The sequence below is a fragment of the Lontra canadensis genome, unplaced genomic scaffold (assembly GCF_010015895.1).
Source record: "Lontra canadensis isolate GAN:19392208 unplaced genomic scaffold, GSC_riverotter_1.0 scaffold1, whole genome shotgun sequence".
Classification (NCBI taxonomy): domain Eukaryota; kingdom Metazoa; phylum Chordata; class Mammalia; order Carnivora; family Mustelidae; genus Lontra; species Lontra canadensis.
This window is the reverse complement of record NW_022630995.1, coordinates 75,477,646-75,487,024: the sequence shown is the minus strand read 5'-3', so window position 1 is coordinate 75,487,024 and position 9,379 is coordinate 75,477,646.

The window sequence follows — 9,379 nt, the reverse complement described above, 5'->3', positions numbered from 1 at the left end:
TCAGTGTTTTATAGTTTTCAGCATATAGGTCTTTTGCCTCTTTGCTAGGTTTATTCCTAGGTATCTTATGGTATTTGGTGCAATTGTAAATGGGATTGGTTCTTTAATTTCTCCTCCTACTGCTTCACTATTGGTGTATAGAAAGGCAACAATTTTCTGTGCATTGTTATCCTGTGACTTTACTGAATTCATTTATTATCTCTAGCAGTTTTTCAGTGGAGTCTCGGGTTTTCTATATAGAATATCATATCATCTGTAAATAGTGAAAGTTTGACATCTTCCTTGCTGATTTAGATTGATTTTATTTTTTTTTAATTGTCCGATTGTTGTGCCTAGGATTTCCAATATAAAGCTGTAGTGATCAAAACAGTATGGTGCTGGCATAAAAATAGACATATAGATCAATGGGACAGAATAGAAAATTCAGAAATTAATCTTTGACAAAGCATGGAAAAATATCCAATGTGAAAAAGAATCTCTTCAACAAATGGTGTTGGGAAAACTAGATAGCTACATGCATAAGAATGAAACTAGACCACTTTCTTAGACCAAACTTAAAAACAAATTCAAAGATAATTAGAGCTAAATGTGAGACTTAAAACCATAAAAATCCTAGAGAGGAACACAAGCATCTTTGACATGGGCTGTAAAAACTTCTTTCTAGATATGTCTCTTGAGGCAAGGAAAACAGAAGTAAAAATAAACTATTGGTACTGCATCAAAATAAGAAGTTTCTAAATAGCAAAAGAAACAAATAACAAAACCAAAAGGCAACCTATGGAATGGAAGAAGACAAGAGCTAGTATGAAAAATATATAAAGGACTTATAATACCAGCGCCCAAAGAACAAATAATCCAATTTTAAAATGGGCAAAAGACCTAAAAAGACTTTTCAAGGAAGAATATAGATGGCCAAGAGACATATGAAAAGATTCTCAACAGCAGTCATTATCAGGGAAATGTAAATCAAAACTATAATGAGATATCACCTGTCAGAATAGCTAAAATCAACAACAAAAGAAACAACAGGGGCTGGTGAGGACATTAAGAATGGGAAGCTCCTTTGCAATATTGGTAGGAATGCCACCTAGTGCAGCCACTCAGAAAAATATTATGGAAGTTTCTCAAAAAAGTTAAAAATAGAACTATGTTACAATCCACCAATTGCACTACTAGGTATTTACCCAAAGAATACAAAAATACTAATTCAAAGGGATATGTGCACCTGGATGGTTATAGCAGCATTAATTACAATAGCCAAATTATGGAAGCAGCCAAGTGTCTATCGATAGATGAATGGATAAAAAAGATGAGATATTTATATATCTATATCTGTATCTATATAGTCATTATCCTATCTTATATAACATAAGAAAAAGCAAGCTGAATTCTCAGAATTCTTTATAATTAATGTCAGACCTCTCCATAAGTATCGATAAGATGAATCTACTCAAACTATTCTTGGGGCATGATTAAGCAACTGGATAAATAACAATGTTTTTTTTAATGTCTTTTAGATGACAGCACAGAGGATTCTAGTTCTAGGCACAGAGGATATAACAGTAACCCAGACAGCCTTTTGCTGTCATGAATTGTTCATTCTTGTGATAGCAAAGAGAAAATAAACATGCAAGCAGACTAATAAAATAATTTCAGATAGTGATAAATTGTATGAAGAAAACAAGACTGAGAATAGGGAATGAGCACACTGAGCACAGTTTGCCTTCTGCCGAAATCTCATTTATTCTGATGATTTAACCCACAGGTTTATAATGACTTCTCAGCCAATGCATATTTTACACAATATTGAATGCATACTGAGATATTGTCATGTTGATATTTTACACAAAACTCAGCAAAACAAAGCCAAAATTCACTTTAGGTGGACTTTACAAATATATTTGATGTTAAAATTAATTGTGGTATGATACAAAATACCCTATATCAGTCAATTTTACTTTCTTTGTATTATGTTACTGCTATGAGCTGGGTACTCACTCGTACAGGAAACACAGATGCATTTAAAAATTTTAAAAGCGAATGTAGCCCCTTCTCATCAAGGATTATCTATGCTAGCACTCTAGTATGAAAGAACAAAAGAAGATTTCAATTTAAATTAGTGATTTATATGGAAATTGCCCTGGCAAGAGCAAGAATTCTATGGAATTCTTGGGGAGTATTGGGTAAAATAAATATTTCTGGATGACTGAAGAAGATGTTCAACATAACTTTGCACAGGAGAATATATCCAAGCTAAGGTTTGAACTATGAATAGAAGATAGGAAGTCTAACGGTCTGGAGAGGGGAAAACTGTCAGGATAAGGAAAGCTACAAAGAGCTATGAATGACCAATATGTTTGAATAAATATGTTAAACATGTTGATAAATGCAAAAGATAGTGAACAGTAGTTAAAAATGAGACTCTAGATTAACTGTGGGTCAAATCATGAAAAGCTATAAATGTCATAGCACAATTCTGTGCTAAATTCATGGAATAAGGAGAGAAATGACATGAATAGATGAGTATTGAGAATTGTATTTAAAGCCAAGACTCTTTGTCATGGCAATCAATTAAGAAACTATTTCATTTATCAAGATGAAAAATAAGGCTCTGCACTAAATCTTAAGAAGTGATGTATAATCCCAGAGATATTTATGTGGTTAAATTGATGGGATCGATGGATATTTTTATACCAAAGTGAGGTGGAAAAGTAACAACTAGGTTCTCTTAGATTATCTGGAGTGATAAAAATGTGAATGGTGTTGCCATTATCAAAAATAGAGAAGTCAGGATGAGAAATCTATAATTCTTTGTCTGGTTTTTAGAGACTTTTATAATTTGGTATTTGGCATGTATTTATCTTGCACATTTTATCTCCCATTGCCTCCAGACATTTTCTTCTCATCTCTTCAGAATTTTTAATACCCCCTGCCATTCCACCTTATTAATCATTCAAAGAGTATTATTGGGCTTCTCATGTTTCAGCCACAATTCTAGATACTGGGAATTCACCAAAGAAGAAAACAAAGTCCCTCAGGAAGCACACATTCTCATTTGTTGTGATGTAATAAACTACATGAATAAGTAAATGCAGAATGATTGCTAGATACAGAAGCTGAGATAAGAAAATCAAGAAGGGGTATGGGAACTGTGGTTATGTAGGGAAGAATAATTTTAGATAAGGCGACTACAACCTCAGTGAAAGCATGACATTTAAAAAAAAAAAAAAAAAACCACAACAAAAAAGCAAAGATGTTGAAACCTATGGTATGCCCCTTCTGGCATAGGAAGAGTAGAACATGAATTGTGAAATATTTGACCTTTTTTTCTACTGAAATCTAACATACTAGCTTGTCACAGTTTCATGGATTCTGGTAGAAGGCACTAACTATAGTATATTACTATATACAGCAATTGCAGTTATCACAATTTCAAAATTGTTATACACCAGTTCCCAGGGGCTTGATTCCCACTAAGAGAATAAGGCAGCTGGCACCTGCACAGGCTTAGAAGTGTTCATTGTAAATAAAGTACACTGAGCTTAGGGAACTCCAATTTTTTGTAATTGGCTTTAAGCAAACTTATGGTTTTACTCAGAGGTAATTTTTTTTTTTTAATTACATTGGACAATTAAACAAACCTACCCTTTGCTGTGGAGGAAGATAGTATCTCTAGCTTCCAAAGCTAAATATTATACAAAAGTATTGAAAAAGATAACTTAGGATAAAAGTACAGTTAGTGCCCTGCTCATGAAATGTGCAGAATAATAAGAGACACATGGGGTATTGCTTCTCAACTACATTACCTTCTTGTTTATATCTCATCTTGGTTTCTGGCCAAATTTTCCATGAGCACATCATTCTGTCTGCCACTCTGTAACAGAGGCTGAGTCCAAATCCATCCAATTTGTCTCATTTATTTAATGCTACTACAAACAGGGCTTCAAGTGTCAAGATGAGACAACCTGCAGTATTATTCTCAGTCATGACCCAAAGGGCCCTTAACACAATCAGTTCTATGAATCTCACAAATCATCAGACTCCATCTTAGAAAGCCTGATGGTTTTCTGTGTAACTTTGTATATTAACCTTTTCACCTGACCTGAGACACTAAAGCAGGTAGAGGAGGATGTACTGGCAAGTACACAGGCTCTACTTTGGTTCTATCAGGAGTAAGCAGAGGAAAAACTCTATACAGTTTGATCTCCCTCACCATGAGAAACTACATCAGCTTGGTAAGTTTCACAAATAGAACGTGCAGTGACAGCCTCTTTTCCAGAAACATAGAATCCTTTTCTTTGTGCTTAGTCTATGATAGTGGATGTTTTTCCATGAAGATCAAAAGAACAAGGGTGGCAATCTGGGCAGTACAGGCTCGAAGAGCAGCATGACTCCAGTTGGTTAAATCAGAGGATGGGTCTTTATCATAGACACTACATGAGTTATCCAGATGGTTCAATCTGCAGCTGTGATCTGTTTGTATAGTTTGTGGTCCTAAATAGAGATGCACTTAATCTGACATTCTATAGTATTTCAAGTGGCAGACCAAACATCTAGGCTATTGGCAAGAGTTCAAGCATCAGTAAAAATATAACAAGTTTCATCAAGAAAAGAATTTACCACAGCCATGAGAATAGCCTTGATTTCTACACATTGAATAGTGCAGCCAAATCCAGTTTCAATTCTGCATAACTAGTGCTGATGTTGAACCTCAACAGAAACACACTAGAAACATAAGGTTTCAGCCTAACCCAGGTAGAGAACCATGCCCCAGGGATTTAAGAGAACTCTGTGAATCAAGGCCCCTGTTGACCCAGGTGCTTTGCTTTAGCTCCTCTTTTAATGCGAGGGAGAGTAAAGTTCTCCTCAATGGCAGAGCTTCCATTTTTTCATGTAAAGTTAAGAAAGGGCCAAGCCTACTAAATTCTTGGAATTATATAATTTCTGATTTCTATTGACAATTGAACCTTGTTGGACTTTTCCCCTGTTGTTAGTGGCTGATTCCAGCTGAACAATCCCTAAGTGAAACTATCAGTTCTAAGAGTACTTAGGAGTTCAGTTGGGCTTGGAGAGACTGCTGAGCTGTCAGATACTTGAGTGGAAATCAAAGTAACAATGAGCCAAAAAAAAAATTAATTAATTAAAATAAAAATATTAAAAAAATCCTTTTTTAAGAATCAAGAGTTTTAAGAGTTAAGCTTTTAATCATTTAGTGAGATGCTATGAGCAAGAATCTAAAGCCAGAGAAGATGGTGACTCCCTTTGTTCCATTTTCCTCCATTGAATGGTATACTGGTTGAGGGTTGGTAGATCAGCACGGACATTGTCACTTCACTTTTGAGGGAGCCTCAAGATTCTTTCACTTTCATCCCCCAATAATGAGGCCTCTGCAGAAGCGACTGAAGAAGACCCCTGCCTAAGGCCCAAGAAGGAAGAATGTAAATACGTGAAGAATATGACCAGCCAGAGGGGCCTGAGTCCTGCGAGGGACTGTAACACATTGATTATGTACAAAGTCTGTAAGGGGAGGGCAGCTTTTCCACATGAAACCTGCTTTTCAACTGCTTATGGTCAGACCTTAAAGAAAAAAAAACAAAGGAAGTATAATAAGGAACTGAACTCCTCAAGTGTTACTAAACCTCCTTTACTTAAAAGTTTCATTTTGGCAAATGCATGTTAAAAATTTAATAGTTGCTTTATAAAATGGAGTGTGTCTGGTAATGATGGGAAAGCAATAAGCTTCAAAGGGTACCAATTACATAAAGGGTGCCTCCTTTAAACAGAGGCTCCAACTGGCAAAATCATTAGTCACAGAGACATAACTCAAAAGTGTTTTTAGGGTTGTAAGATCCCAAAGGTACCAGCACTTTTCTATATGTGGCTCTTTCTAAAATGGCTAATATCCCATGATAATTAAGAACACTCATAATACAGGGGCGCCTAATTGGCGCAGTCGGTTAAGTACCTGGATCTTGATTTCTGCTCAGGGCACGATATCAGTGTCTAGAGATCCAGCCCTGGTTGAGTCTCTGCACTCAGTGGGGAGTCTGATGAAAGATCCTCTCTCTCTGCCCTTCTCCCTTCCCTCTCTTTCTCTGCCTCAAATAAATAAATGAAATAAATAAATAAATCTTTTTGAAAAAGAGCACTCATAACACAGACATGTAAAACATCAACATCAAATACACTTTTGGAAATGGATGTCACAGCAGTATTATAGGGAACAAACTCTAAGGGTTATATACACACAAAGTCATACACAAGGTCACATTAGTTTGTCATGCCCACTGTGTGTGTTGCTAAAACCTCCTTTCCTTTATTCAGGCACACTCACTTGTGGTACACGTAGAATGGGGACTTGGATGCCTATATCCTGCAGACTGTCTAAATTTAGATTCCCTCTTTCCTTTTATTCTTAAAATACCTGAAGGCAGGGGAGAGAAAAAAATGGAGGGATCAGGTAATAAACAGCGGGAGACAGTGGCTTCATGCCAGTAAACAAGGGTTTGCATTTACACTGGTTTGTTTTACTTTTGGCTTAAGTCGTTTTCATAGCTCAACCAAACACACTTCTGTTTTCAGTCCATTCAAAGCTCCATCTTCTTGTCAACATCATTTTTTAAAAACTTAATGTAGGCAATTTTTGACTCAGAAACTACAGTCATATTGCCTTTTTCCTGAGACCACAAAGCGTGCTGCCCTAGTGCCATGATTGTATCCTCCCCTCTTCCCACCTAGAGGAGGATAAGCAACACCAAGACACCATTTGGGCAGATTTTCAAAATCCCACCTTTTGTCACTTAGCCTATAAGCCCTCATTTACATGTAGAATAGTGGGATTGCCTAATATCCCTTATGATTTAAGTGAAAGTACTCACTACTGGATCCTGGATCCCTCTTTAGATCCTATAACCTGGCTCATGGGGATCTTCATCCTTTCTGTTCCAGAAAAGAACATTTCTGTCAGGATTCCTGTCTCAGTGCCATAACTAAGACATGGGGCTGTTGAGACTACCCAACATGCAAGCCAGTAAGTTAACTCACTGATGTTTCATGGACAATATTCAATGATACAAAATCATAGGGAAGAAACCTACCACATCCAGGGCACAGCAAGTGTGAAGCCCAGAGGCAGATGCATATCAGATATTTTTAATGAATTAGCCAATGTAGCTAGGGTAGCATGAGCAAGGGGAGACTAATAGCATAGGAATCTGGAGTTGTTTGCTTTGGAGATATAATTTGGGTGTCATTGGAATACAAACGGTATTTAAAGACATTAGAGTTATATATCAAGGATATATGATCCCAGACCTTGATCCCAGGAGTACTCTGACATTTAGAAGTCAGGACTATAGACTATGACGTAAATAGCACCCATTAGACTTGTATAGCACACTTCCAGCAGAACAATATCCAGTAGACTTGGAATAACTAGCAAGGGGACTAAAAAAGAAGTTACAGAAATAAAAAGAATATTAGAAGGAGATATGTTATATCATGAAGACTCAGACATGAAAAATAATATTTAATACAGAATAATCTAACTTAGTTACTGGCTATGCAGGTGATAAAATTTGTTGAAAAACCACCTAGGAAGTGAGATTAGAATCAGGAAGCTGCTAGCATTCCTATGCTGTGAGAGAAAGGGAGAAGACAGTGTTATGAGTAGTAAGGACCTGCGGTCACTTGAAGAAATTTAGAACCATGGAAATCTTGTTCACTGGTGGTCACTCAGTTTTTAATGTTTTTCACCTAAATGTGCACATCGGATGTTCTGAATCAGAGACCGGTTATCCTTATCCACATAAAAAACAAATAGTGACCAAATTTCCCCATATCCTATCTTAGCCTTTCAACCTGTTCAACAGAGGTTAAATGTTCTGTACAAATAAACTCTGTATCATAGGTAAAGAACATAAAACAAAGCTTTTTCTCCATTTATAGGCAAGAGAGAGATAGCTGTCTTCCTTTTCTTCTGAAAAGAGAGAGATGGGGAGCTTTTGTTCCTCCAAAACAGGATGAAAAATATTCTAAGTTCTCACTTTAACTTTTTGAAATATAAATATATCTTTCAAAGAATTATATATAAGAAGGGTATAGGAAAAAATAGAAATGTGCCTCTTTTTATACGTACATAGGGATTAGGAAAAAAATACATGTCATGTGGGAAGGTCTGGGTTTCTTTGATCAGAAGAGAAGACAGATTTGTTAAAGGAATCGCATTAGGGTTTTGTAATATGTTTAAAAGATGTTTGGTAAGGAGTCTGTAAAATTATCATATGGTTATGTATACTTAGACATGTTCTTTATGGAGGACCCAGAAAATTTATGAAAGTACTGTGGAATGGGTATCATCAGATATGTGAATGGAGCTAATAACCATTAAAATAGAAGAACCATTAAAACAGATAATAGGGTTAAAATTTAATTGAATAACACTGGTCCAAGTTGTTCTGAATGAGAATTTTCCTCTGGGGAGGAATGTGGTAGTTTTGCATGAAGGCAAATCTGAATCATGAGGAGTCCGAACTTAGGATGCAAATTGCACAGTGTTTGTCAATTGCATATCTCTTGGGTGCTAAAGACATACTCCTACTTGACCTGAAAGAAACTAAATACCAATGAATCCATGTTCCTCTCACTTACTCTCCTCCCCACTTCCCATCCCCCTCCACAATCTTGAGGTAGCATGGCTTAAAAAAACAAAAACAAAAACAAAAACAAAAAAACAAAAACTCTTGACTGGGAATATGAGAACCAGTTTTCTGAGGTTTTCTTTAGAATTGTGAGAGCTACGTCTTTACTACATTTCAGGCAAGGGGTTTGAGCTTCTGAAGGAGTAGGAAAAGTATCAACTATTATTTTTTTTGTGTGCTGGTGATTGTTTTTCCATGCTGTTTCAAGTATATTGCCTTCTTAAACAAGTGGTAAACTTCTCTGCTGAGCACACTGTCTTCCTTTTTGTCTCTCAGCATCTGGAGTCTGAATAGTTTCTCACTGTAAAGGAGTTTGGCCTCGCACATACATCTTTACTCGATCTGAGATCAAATCAACAATATGTCAAAGAAAAAGTAAACAAATTGAAAAATAATAATTTATATCACTTTGTTTCATTCAGTGAAATCTTGTTCACAAGATTGGCATCTTGGTGTTTCTTGTATCCTTTTCTATATCCTAGCCCTTTCAGAATATGAATGTTTACATGGAAAGAATGAGATTCCAGTGCTTAAATGACTTTCTTCTTTTTTTTTTTTTTTTTAAGATTTTATTTATTTATTTGGCAGAGAGAGAGACCACAAGTAGGCAGAGAGGCAGGCAGAGACAGAGAGGGGGAAGCAGGCTCCCTGCTGAGCAGAGAGCCTGATGTGAGGCTGGA